General features: G+C 48.6%; 1 non-coding gene across 1 annotated transcript; it reads left to right on the top strand.

Annotated features, from left to right (window-relative positions):
• Positions 1-1977: 1977 nt before the first annotated feature.
• Trnaa-ugc (transfer RNA alanine (anticodon UGC)) lies at positions 1978-2050 on the top strand. The gene has a single exon. It is a non-coding gene; the product is annotated as a tRNA-Ala (tRNA).
• Positions 2051-9029: the final 6979 nt, after the last annotated feature.

Below are 9029 nucleotides of genomic sequence, written 5' to 3'. Positions count from 1 at the left end.
CTGCTAGGTTAGAGACCGAAGCAGGTGGCCTGCGGGTCAGGCGCGCTTGCTAGCCAGGCTGCTGTAGCAGCCCTTCCACAGAAGCAGAGGTTTGCCTAGCATACCCAGTTTCGGGACCTTTGATTTGTCACAGCACCTCGTTATTTCTAACACAGTGACTCTAGTGACCTGATGGATATAAAACTCAGGCTGGGTTGCTTTTCAGGGTCCCTGGGCTATGGGGTAGTGTAGGGAGTCAGACTCCCCACCCCAGACAGCTTTCCTAAGCCTGGAGGGACAGACTTGTAGTGAATCCTAGGCTTCTGCTGTCCCTTGCAGCCTGTCTGTAGGTAATGAATCTTGTAACCCCTTGCATGCAAGTGTGTTTTCTGTCTCACCAGATTCAGGCACATGGCTGGCCAATGCACAATGAACCTGCTTCACGATCTCACAACAGACCCCAGGCCAGAACCATGCAGCTGATCTGATCTGGAACTCCTGACTCACAGACACTGTCTGAGATAATACATGTTTATTGCTATTTTAAAAGTGGCGGGGGGGGGGGGGGGGGGGTGGGAAGCTGAGGAACCACAGGGTTGGAGAACACACTGTTCTTCCTGACCTCCTGAGGTCACTGCAGCGTCCAGCTAGAGAATGATGGGTGGGGCCAGGGTGGGGGTAGGGAGCGGGTCTCCAGTCAGGACCACGGGTGAGCCCAGGAAGGACCTTTGAGCACATTGGACCATTGAGTTCTGGAGTAGGAAACATTTGCATCTGGGGATCGTGGGAAGCAACAGACATTATGGTTGGAACTTTGAGGAAAACAAAAGGAGGAAACTATTTTATGCTTGATAAAACTTTATTTATGAACACTGGCATTTCATATATTTTTTTCTATGCTACAAAATATTACTCCTCTTATTTTTTTTTTCCTTTTTTTTAACAAGGAATTTTTTGGGGGGTGGGTAACAGGGATTGAACCCAGGGGCACTCAACCACTGAGCCACATCCCCAGCCCTTTTTTGTATTTTATTTAGAGGCAGGGTCTCACTGAGTTGCTTAGTGCCTTGCTGTTGCTGAGGCCGGCCTTGAACTTGCGATCCTCCTGCCTCAGCCTCCCAAACCGTAGGGATTACAGGCGTGAGCTACATGTCAAGCATCCACAGGGAAGAAAACCATTGTTCCTAAGGCAGCACCCTCAGCTCCCTGTGTAGTCTGGCTTTCCCCGTCTCTTACTCTGCTTCCTCCCTGCCCTCTGTGGGCAGTACATCAGGGGACTGGAGGCCTGGGACTGTTCTTGTTCCACTCTACGAGAGATGTGTTCTCTTCTCTGGGTGAAGCGAAAGGAAGACTCAACAAGATTATTGCCTATGTAAGAGCATTTCAGAGATTAAAACGGCCATTTTATTCTAAAATTCAGATTTTCTCAGGAGCATGTAATAAACAGTACGATCTCTTCAGACTTTGACATATGGAGAACAAACAGATTGGAGAAAAGCCAGGCCCAGGGGACACTACTTTTTTCTGAGAGATTACAGAGTGGAGGGGGGGGGGCTTGAGATGGGTACTTCCGCTGTGACCAGCCAAGGAGATCCCATTTGTTCCTAGAAAGTGTGTGTGTGCTTTGGACCAGACCAGGATGATGGGGTTCTTTTGCCTTGTCCATCTCCTCAATCTGTGCTATGTAACTGCCAGCTGCAGGTGCGCATGTACATTGCAGTTAAATTTAAATGGCAGTTTCTCAGTCTCAATAGCTACATTTCAAGGGCTCCACAGTACTGAGGCCCAATGTTCCCCTTCTTAAATTTTTTTTTTTTTTTTTTTTTTTTTTTTTGGCTAATTGACACTCCCCCATGAAATTTTTACAACACAGATGAGCTGTGTGTCTCTCCATGTACTGTACATTGTACCTATGTTTCATACATAAATACCATCAGGAACCAAGTTTCCACCCCTGAAACAGTAGTATCAGTCCATCAAGAACACATGTGCAGGGCTGGGGATGTAGCTCAGTTGGTAGAGTGCTTGCCCTGCAAGCACAAGGACCTGGGTTCAATCCCCAGCACCACCAAAAAAAAAAAAAAAAAAATTAAGAAAAAAACCCCGCATGTGCTATATGAATAGTTCACGTGCTGTATGAACCACAGCCAAGAGGGTTTAAGGGCTCCAGGCTTAAGGAGGCACTCACTCACCCAGGGTCATACAGACGGAGGTTGGTACCTGAAGGTAAGAGCCTCCTTAAATTTCCCCCTGCGTGCCTCCCACACCTCACCCTTGTCTCAGTCCTGATTTGAACATTGCTACCATCACAGAAAGTGGTATGTGGTTAGAATTTTGGACAGATGGAGTCAAAGAGACTTGCAAGTCCATTTGGAAAAGTTGTCATTTAGTCCAGGAACAAACCCAGGCCAGAGGTCCACGCTTCTTGAACTCCTCCTGCCTGGGCCCTACCCGCAGGAGGATGGGGTATGAATCTCTAGGAGTGAGGCCTGGGGAGGGGATGTGTTTCAAGCTTCCGGGTGATTCTAATGTGCAGTCTGGGCTGAGAATCCCTTCTCTGCATGTGAAAGGCTCCAAGTCCCAGCCAGTGAACACACCTAAGGGAGGTCCCCACAGACACCCCGCACATCTGACCGTGTTAAGTGAAGGTGCTACGGAGCTGGGGCCTTCTGAGAAACTGAGGCAGCATGAAGGCCCCAGATTTCAGACCTGTCACTCAGAGCAACAGGAACGAGTTTAATGAAGAAATAGGGAAAGGGGAAAGGGGACACTCTCAAAGTAGAGAGTGGGTCCTCTCAGAGAAGAGGATGGTGTGCCCCTCCTGCATTCCAGTTTTGTTGGGAATCCCAGAGAAGTTTCCAGAGAGTCCCACCCAGGTCCACCTCTTGACTTTTGACTGACAGCAGGGTGACATTAGACTTTCAGGTCCCCACTGTCATGGCAACTCTAGGTCACCTTGGCTCTGCCAATCTGTTCTAATTGGATTTTTAACCATATAGATTATAAGGTTAGGATGAACCATTCTTAGCTCCCAGAGTTTCAGGATCTGGTCACAAACGTCTCCTTCCTCAGGCTGTTGGCTTCCTCTTATCAGTGTTATTTGGGGTCTGCATTTCTCCTGCAGTGAACAGGTAGTTGGCTGAGGAATGTGACATATCCTGTCCGAGGCCAGGCAGGGCTGCAGTAAATTGCTTCTGAGGAAAGAAAGCCTTCGGGGCTCAGCAGCGTGGGCCCAGTTTATAGAATTATCCTCTTAACCTGGTGTTGCCGCCATCCTCCTCTGTCCAGCTCAGTAACAGAGGAAGCTACCGTTGCTCTTTGGGAAACAGGGTTTAAACTGGCAAAGGAAGACTCGTGGTGTGACCATGTACCGTAGTGCCGAGTTTAGGGGATTTCACATCTTAAGTATTACATGGCCGAATCTTGTTTATTGTATTAAACTTTCTCTGCAGGACTTAATCGTACCAGTGAAATGACAATTAACCTGGGGAGGTTCTTAGATCCAGTGAAGACTGTGGCCTTGGGGTTAATTTATTAACATTCTTCCCTGACCTTCTTCATTAGCTTCTGAGGCTGCACCAAAGAAACATTCCTAAATGCCTTTAACAACGTGACCCTTGTTAAATCCCGTGGTCACTTTTCATTAGTCCCAAATGAATGATAGGATGAAATTGCAATGACTAGTGGTATTGGCAGGATTGTCCCTCCCCTCATGGGTGACTCTCCTATTGAGACAGGCAAAGCACAGGTACCTGATTTTCAAAGAAAAGGAAATGGGTAGACAGCACTTGCCCACCAAGTTGGCTGTTGCTAACAACTTCCCCCGGAAGGGAAGGATCGCACTTTTCAACACAAGCAGTCACCCCTTGGATGATTCTCTAGGGCTCTCTTACTGCCTTTTGGTCATGTAGGCATGAGAAGAAAGGAAACTAAAGTCTATAAAGGGGCAAGGCACCCCGACCCCCTCAGGTACCAGCTCTGTTGTGTCCCCCCTCTCTCTCTCTCCCCTCTCTCTCTCTCCTCTCTCTCTCTCTCTATCTCATCTCTTAAACTTGTTTTCTGGGTGTCTAATCTTCAACACCCAGGGAACAAGGACCTATTCCTGATTTTTCGAGACCGATGTCACTGATACCATCCTTAGTTGTTCTCAATCTACCAAACCAACTCATTTAAGAGAGCAGAAACTCACTGGAGAAGGCCAAAGAGTTCCCAGAGAGGGTAACCGTGGCCCACTTCACCTTTGGAACACAGCCCTCGGTGCTGTGAGGCTTATTTTTAGAAGGACATGTTTTTTCTCTCTCTTCTCCCTCTTCCCCATCCCGAACAGGATCAGGCCCCATCTGAGGCCTAGTTATCTGTCCCTGAGCACACACCCACCACAGGAAGGAGACGGCACCAGATCTAGGAAGTGACTGGCTCCCAAATTAACAAGTGAATCACTGTCCCCCTTTGGGGAACACCCGGACTGCAGCCTTTGAATAGTTTCTTTAAAATCCCTCTGTTCTCCCTGATGGGCAGAATCACGGCCTCTGGGACTGGAGTCCCCTGTGCGTCTCCTCTGCTAGCAAAGCAATAAACCTTCTGTTTCCTTTGCTCAAAACCGTGTGTCCTCGTTATAAAACTGGCATGGATTGACATCGGGGACAAGGACCAAGCTTTCAGTAACAGGAGGGGCACCTCAGTTCAGGATGTGAGAAACAGGTTCACCTGCCCAACCCCGAAAAAATGGGCTCAGAGAAATGAGATACAGGGGGAAAAAAGAAAGAGAGAAAAAGAAAAAGAAAAACCAGGAGGCTTTAATGACCATCAGGTGTCTGGGTGAGCAGGCACCCCCAGAGTGGTTACAATAAGCATTATTTTTTTTGGTACTGGGGATTGAACTCAGGGGCACTCGACCACTGAGCCACATCCCCAGTCCTATTTCGTATTTTATTTAGAGGCAGGGTCTCACTGATTGGCTTAGCACCTCGGTTTTTGATGAGGCTGGTTTTGAACTCGGGATCCTCCTGCCTCAGCCTCGGGAGTGTTAGGGTAACTGGTGGAAATATCCAGGGGAGACACAGCTCTGAGTTCAGGTAAAAGTTTATTAGCAGAGTCTGCCAGGCTGCCCTCTGCAAGGCGCAGCAGCCTGCAGGAAAGAACTCCTTAACTATGTAGTCACGGACCTTGGAGTAGTTAACAAGTAACTGGTCTGCCCTGTGATTGTTACCTGACGTCTTTACTGTGGTTTCCATAGTTAGGGACTCTTTTGATACCACCGTTTACTGGTGACGAGTTCTGCTTGCTCAGGTGTTGAAGTATAACATCAGAGAAGCACGCCGAGGCAGGCATATTAAGCAGGCTTTATTTAAAGGTAATAATACAGACTTCTCCCGGGAGGAAGAAGGGGGCCATGGCTGATGTTCTAGGATCCTGAGAAGTGAGCGCAGCCTACATCTTTTATAGGTTAAGGTCTCTTTTGTTCTCCAATTCTCTCCCTCCTTATCTCTCCTTCCTGCTACTGACAAGGCCCGGTTTTGCAGGTGAGATGGGCAGGGGGAGGGCCAAAGTGATTCAGCCAGGCAAGAGCCCAGGGGGCATTAATTAGCAGCCCCTTGCCTGCAGTCCCTGATGAGGGCAGGTAAATTTGGTAATCACTGGGCTCTGGAGATCCTTGGCATTCCATCCTCCCAGGGGCAGTCTCTGACTTCCAGAGGCAGATGGCTCTCATGGCTGCCATTTCCTCAATTGGACCCCATCTCCTACTTCCACACTAACTACCTGTCCCCAGTTCTGGCTTCGCTTTTGGGGTCGGCCTACCGGGAAGGTCATGCCTGGGTGGGCAGGTGCTGATTTTCAAAATGGAGTTTCTCTGGCCTAAGGACCTAACGTACAGCCGCTGGGTTTGCAGGCATGTGCCACCGCACCCGGCTACAGAAAGCCTCTTATCCCTGAGTGCAAGGTCCCTCCTCGTTCTCACACGCTGAGTAATCAGGTGCACTGTCCTCTGAACCATCGCCCAGGTCCGCCTGTCCCCTGCTGGGTTACTTAAGAAATACTCCTTGAGTTGTTCCCACCACCCTTTGTTCTTTTGCGGCAGGAAAGTCCCCTTGGATGAGTGCCTTCTGGCAGGTAGGTAGTTGGTCAGGTCAGCCCATCCCCGTCACCTCCCGGTTGTCAAGAGGCTGTGAATTTCTCAGGCTCTGGTTTTACCTGCCGGGAACCTTCCCTCTGGGCTCCCCTCTTGCTCCCCGTTTTACATTGAAGGCTAAACACCCTGTTCTGGAAATGGACCACCGGATGTTCTGTTTCTCACAAGGATGAGTGAGGTTCTTGACAAATATCACAGCAACTGAGTTGAAGGGTATGGCAAGGAGGGGCACAGAGATTTGCTAAGGGAAGCCAAGAATACACATCCCAGAGAGAAGGCGGGTCATCTCGAGAGTGAGAGACACTCTGGGGGGCTCCAGCTCTTCTTTTCAAGGAGACTTGGCGAGGGACAGGCATGGGAGGGTATGTGGGGATGATATTCGTCTGGTGATCACCATATGGTGGGGGTGGTCTGGTCGTTCTCGGGATTCTCAGGCTGACCTGGTCTCCATTATCTGATTCGTAGATAATGTTGGAACATCCCTAAGTTACAGGTTTCTTAAAATGTTACATCTCTCTCTGCTCAGTCTATGTATTATGTGTATTAACAGTGCACATGGTAATTTTCATAAGTGGGTGAATTTCCAGTAACTCCAGGATTTACAGATTTCCCAGAAATTTTGGAGTGACAGATCTGAGAGAAGAAATTACCTGAGGAGAGACAAAGGGAGAAATGTACATGGAACTGAAGACAAAAATTATATTTTCTTATCCTTCTGTTTATCTCCTTTTTACCTTTATTCTTTTTATTTCTTTTATCCTACCTCAATGCTATGGAGGGAATGTTTTGATTCTAAGTACCAAAAACCGTCACCTTCCCACCAGTCTGGTCTCTAACACACACACACACACACACACACACACACACACACTCATGTAACCAAAACCCTAGACCAGAGACCCAACTCGGAGACCTAAGGATCAGCTACTTGCCCCAGAAACCAAACAGATGGTGAAAGGCAGGAAATGAATTTATTCAGTATGACTGTATCAGGACCAAGGATGTCCCACCGGCCTCATCTTCCCCATACAGATACCCTGAATCAATTTCCTTCCTGCCTTTTACCATCCATTTTTCCACTTGGTTTCTGGGGTGCATGGCCAGACCTGATTCATTGAGTTGTCCTCCGGCCTAGGAATTTGGTTACAAACTAAGGTCAGGATAATATGGATCCTGGGTATCATGGAGCGATGTTTTGGCATGAAGAAAAAAGAGGTAAGAATCTCTAGCAGCATTCTCTGGGTATTTTTCTTTTCTCTTAGGATTCATATTTATGGATCCCAATCTTGGTTTCTTTCTCTCTGATACCAGGCCACTGGTGAGATAGGAAAGTGTCCACTTCTTTTCCTAAGAAGAGAACCCAAGGAGATCCAGAGTGGGGTGCAGGAGAAGAAAGCCTGGGGTAAGTTATACAGGTTTCACCAACTTGAGGAGGGGTGTTGTTACCAGGAGGCACAGCGTCCCCTCTGGGGGGAAAGAGGCCAGACCTGAAGGCTCTCTGCTCCAGCGATGTTCAAGGCAATTGGTAGGAAAGTAGGTTTTATTCAAAGTCAGCTAGCTTTGAAGGAAGATGGTAGAAACTTCATTGTTTTAAAACCTCTGGGAAGAGGAAAGCTTTTAAGAAGGTACAGGATGCAGCAGGAAAAGACAGGAGGTTTCACAGGCTCCGAGTCCCCAGAGCGTCTGCCTCACATCAAAGGGAGCTAGGACTTCCTGGGGCCAGTATCTGTGTCCTCCTTTAGATAAACACATTATCTTCTGAGGAGAAGAAAAGGTAGCACACAGGGCTTTCTACAGAACCTAGAATTTCCCTCTCCGCATGAGGAAGCCATTCCCAATTCTGTTTCAGAATGTTCTAGGCTCCCACAAACACCAGCTAACCAGGCCAAGGGGACAGAGTGGAGTCTGTGGCCAAAGCGCTCACTGAAGTAATAAATAATTCCTCCGACACTTTTTCTATCTGGAGGAAGAGGGTGGAAGCGGGGACAACGCTGGCAGGTGAGGTCCGGCCACGCTGCAGGCCCCCCGCAGAGAAGCGCTGAGCCCCTGGAGGTGGGCCACGCCCTCCCGTGTTCCCGCAGAACCTAGCCGCTCACCTCAGTTTCTCCTTCTCTCGGGTTCTTATCTCATGAACTTGATGAACGAAATTCACAGATGAGGATGAGTGAGCGAAGAGCAGGATTTATTCAAGTGTGCATAGAAACAAAACTCTCACAGGGCGAGAGGGGACCCAAGAGCGGTGGCCGTCTGTGCTCAGCTGGGGGTTGATAGAGCACTTGGGTTAATGCTATTGGTCCAGACTTATGCTAATCAGAGTTTGAAAAAGGACCAATGCTGTTGGTCCAAAATGATGCTAATTAGTTTAGAAAAGTACCAAGGCTATTGGTCCAAAATGATGCTAATTAGTTTAGAAAAGTACCAATGCTATTGATCCAAAATGATGCTAATTAGGGTTTGGAAAAGTACTAATGCGACTGGTTAGTGCCAAATCCCATTCAGATTGGCCTTACTTCAATTTTCTCCCAGCTTCTTGAAGTGCGGGGGGTTGAGGTCAATGGGTTGCACGTGCTACCACACTGGCCCGCCCTACCTCAACCCCACCCCGAGGAGCCCACCCAGGGGCTTGCTCTGCCGCTCCTCTGCCACTTCTTGGCAGGGACCCGTCCGCTAGCTGCACTGATCGGCAGCCAAGTCATGTCAGCAGGATAGTCAAGAACCTGAGTAAAAGTTTATTTCTCAGTTTTCTCTGACTCTTCTCCCCAGATTCAAAACCCACAGATAACAGCCAGAGGCCTCGTATATGTTGGGTCTCAGAAAATGATACTCCAGGGTATGGGGCCTTGGCAGCCTGAGTAGCTGACCTAAACAGCCAAAGTCTCGCTGACCTTTGCCCTCCTGCATGGCACCCTTCTTTCTTTCC

This window comes from Sciurus carolinensis, chromosome 18 (assembly GCF_902686445.1).
Source record: "Sciurus carolinensis chromosome 18, mSciCar1.2, whole genome shotgun sequence".
Lineage (NCBI taxonomy): Eukaryota > Metazoa > Chordata > Mammalia > Rodentia > Sciuridae > Sciurus > Sciurus carolinensis.
Note: the sequence above shows the minus strand (reverse complement) of the source record. Positions and strands in the feature narration are given on the sequence as shown.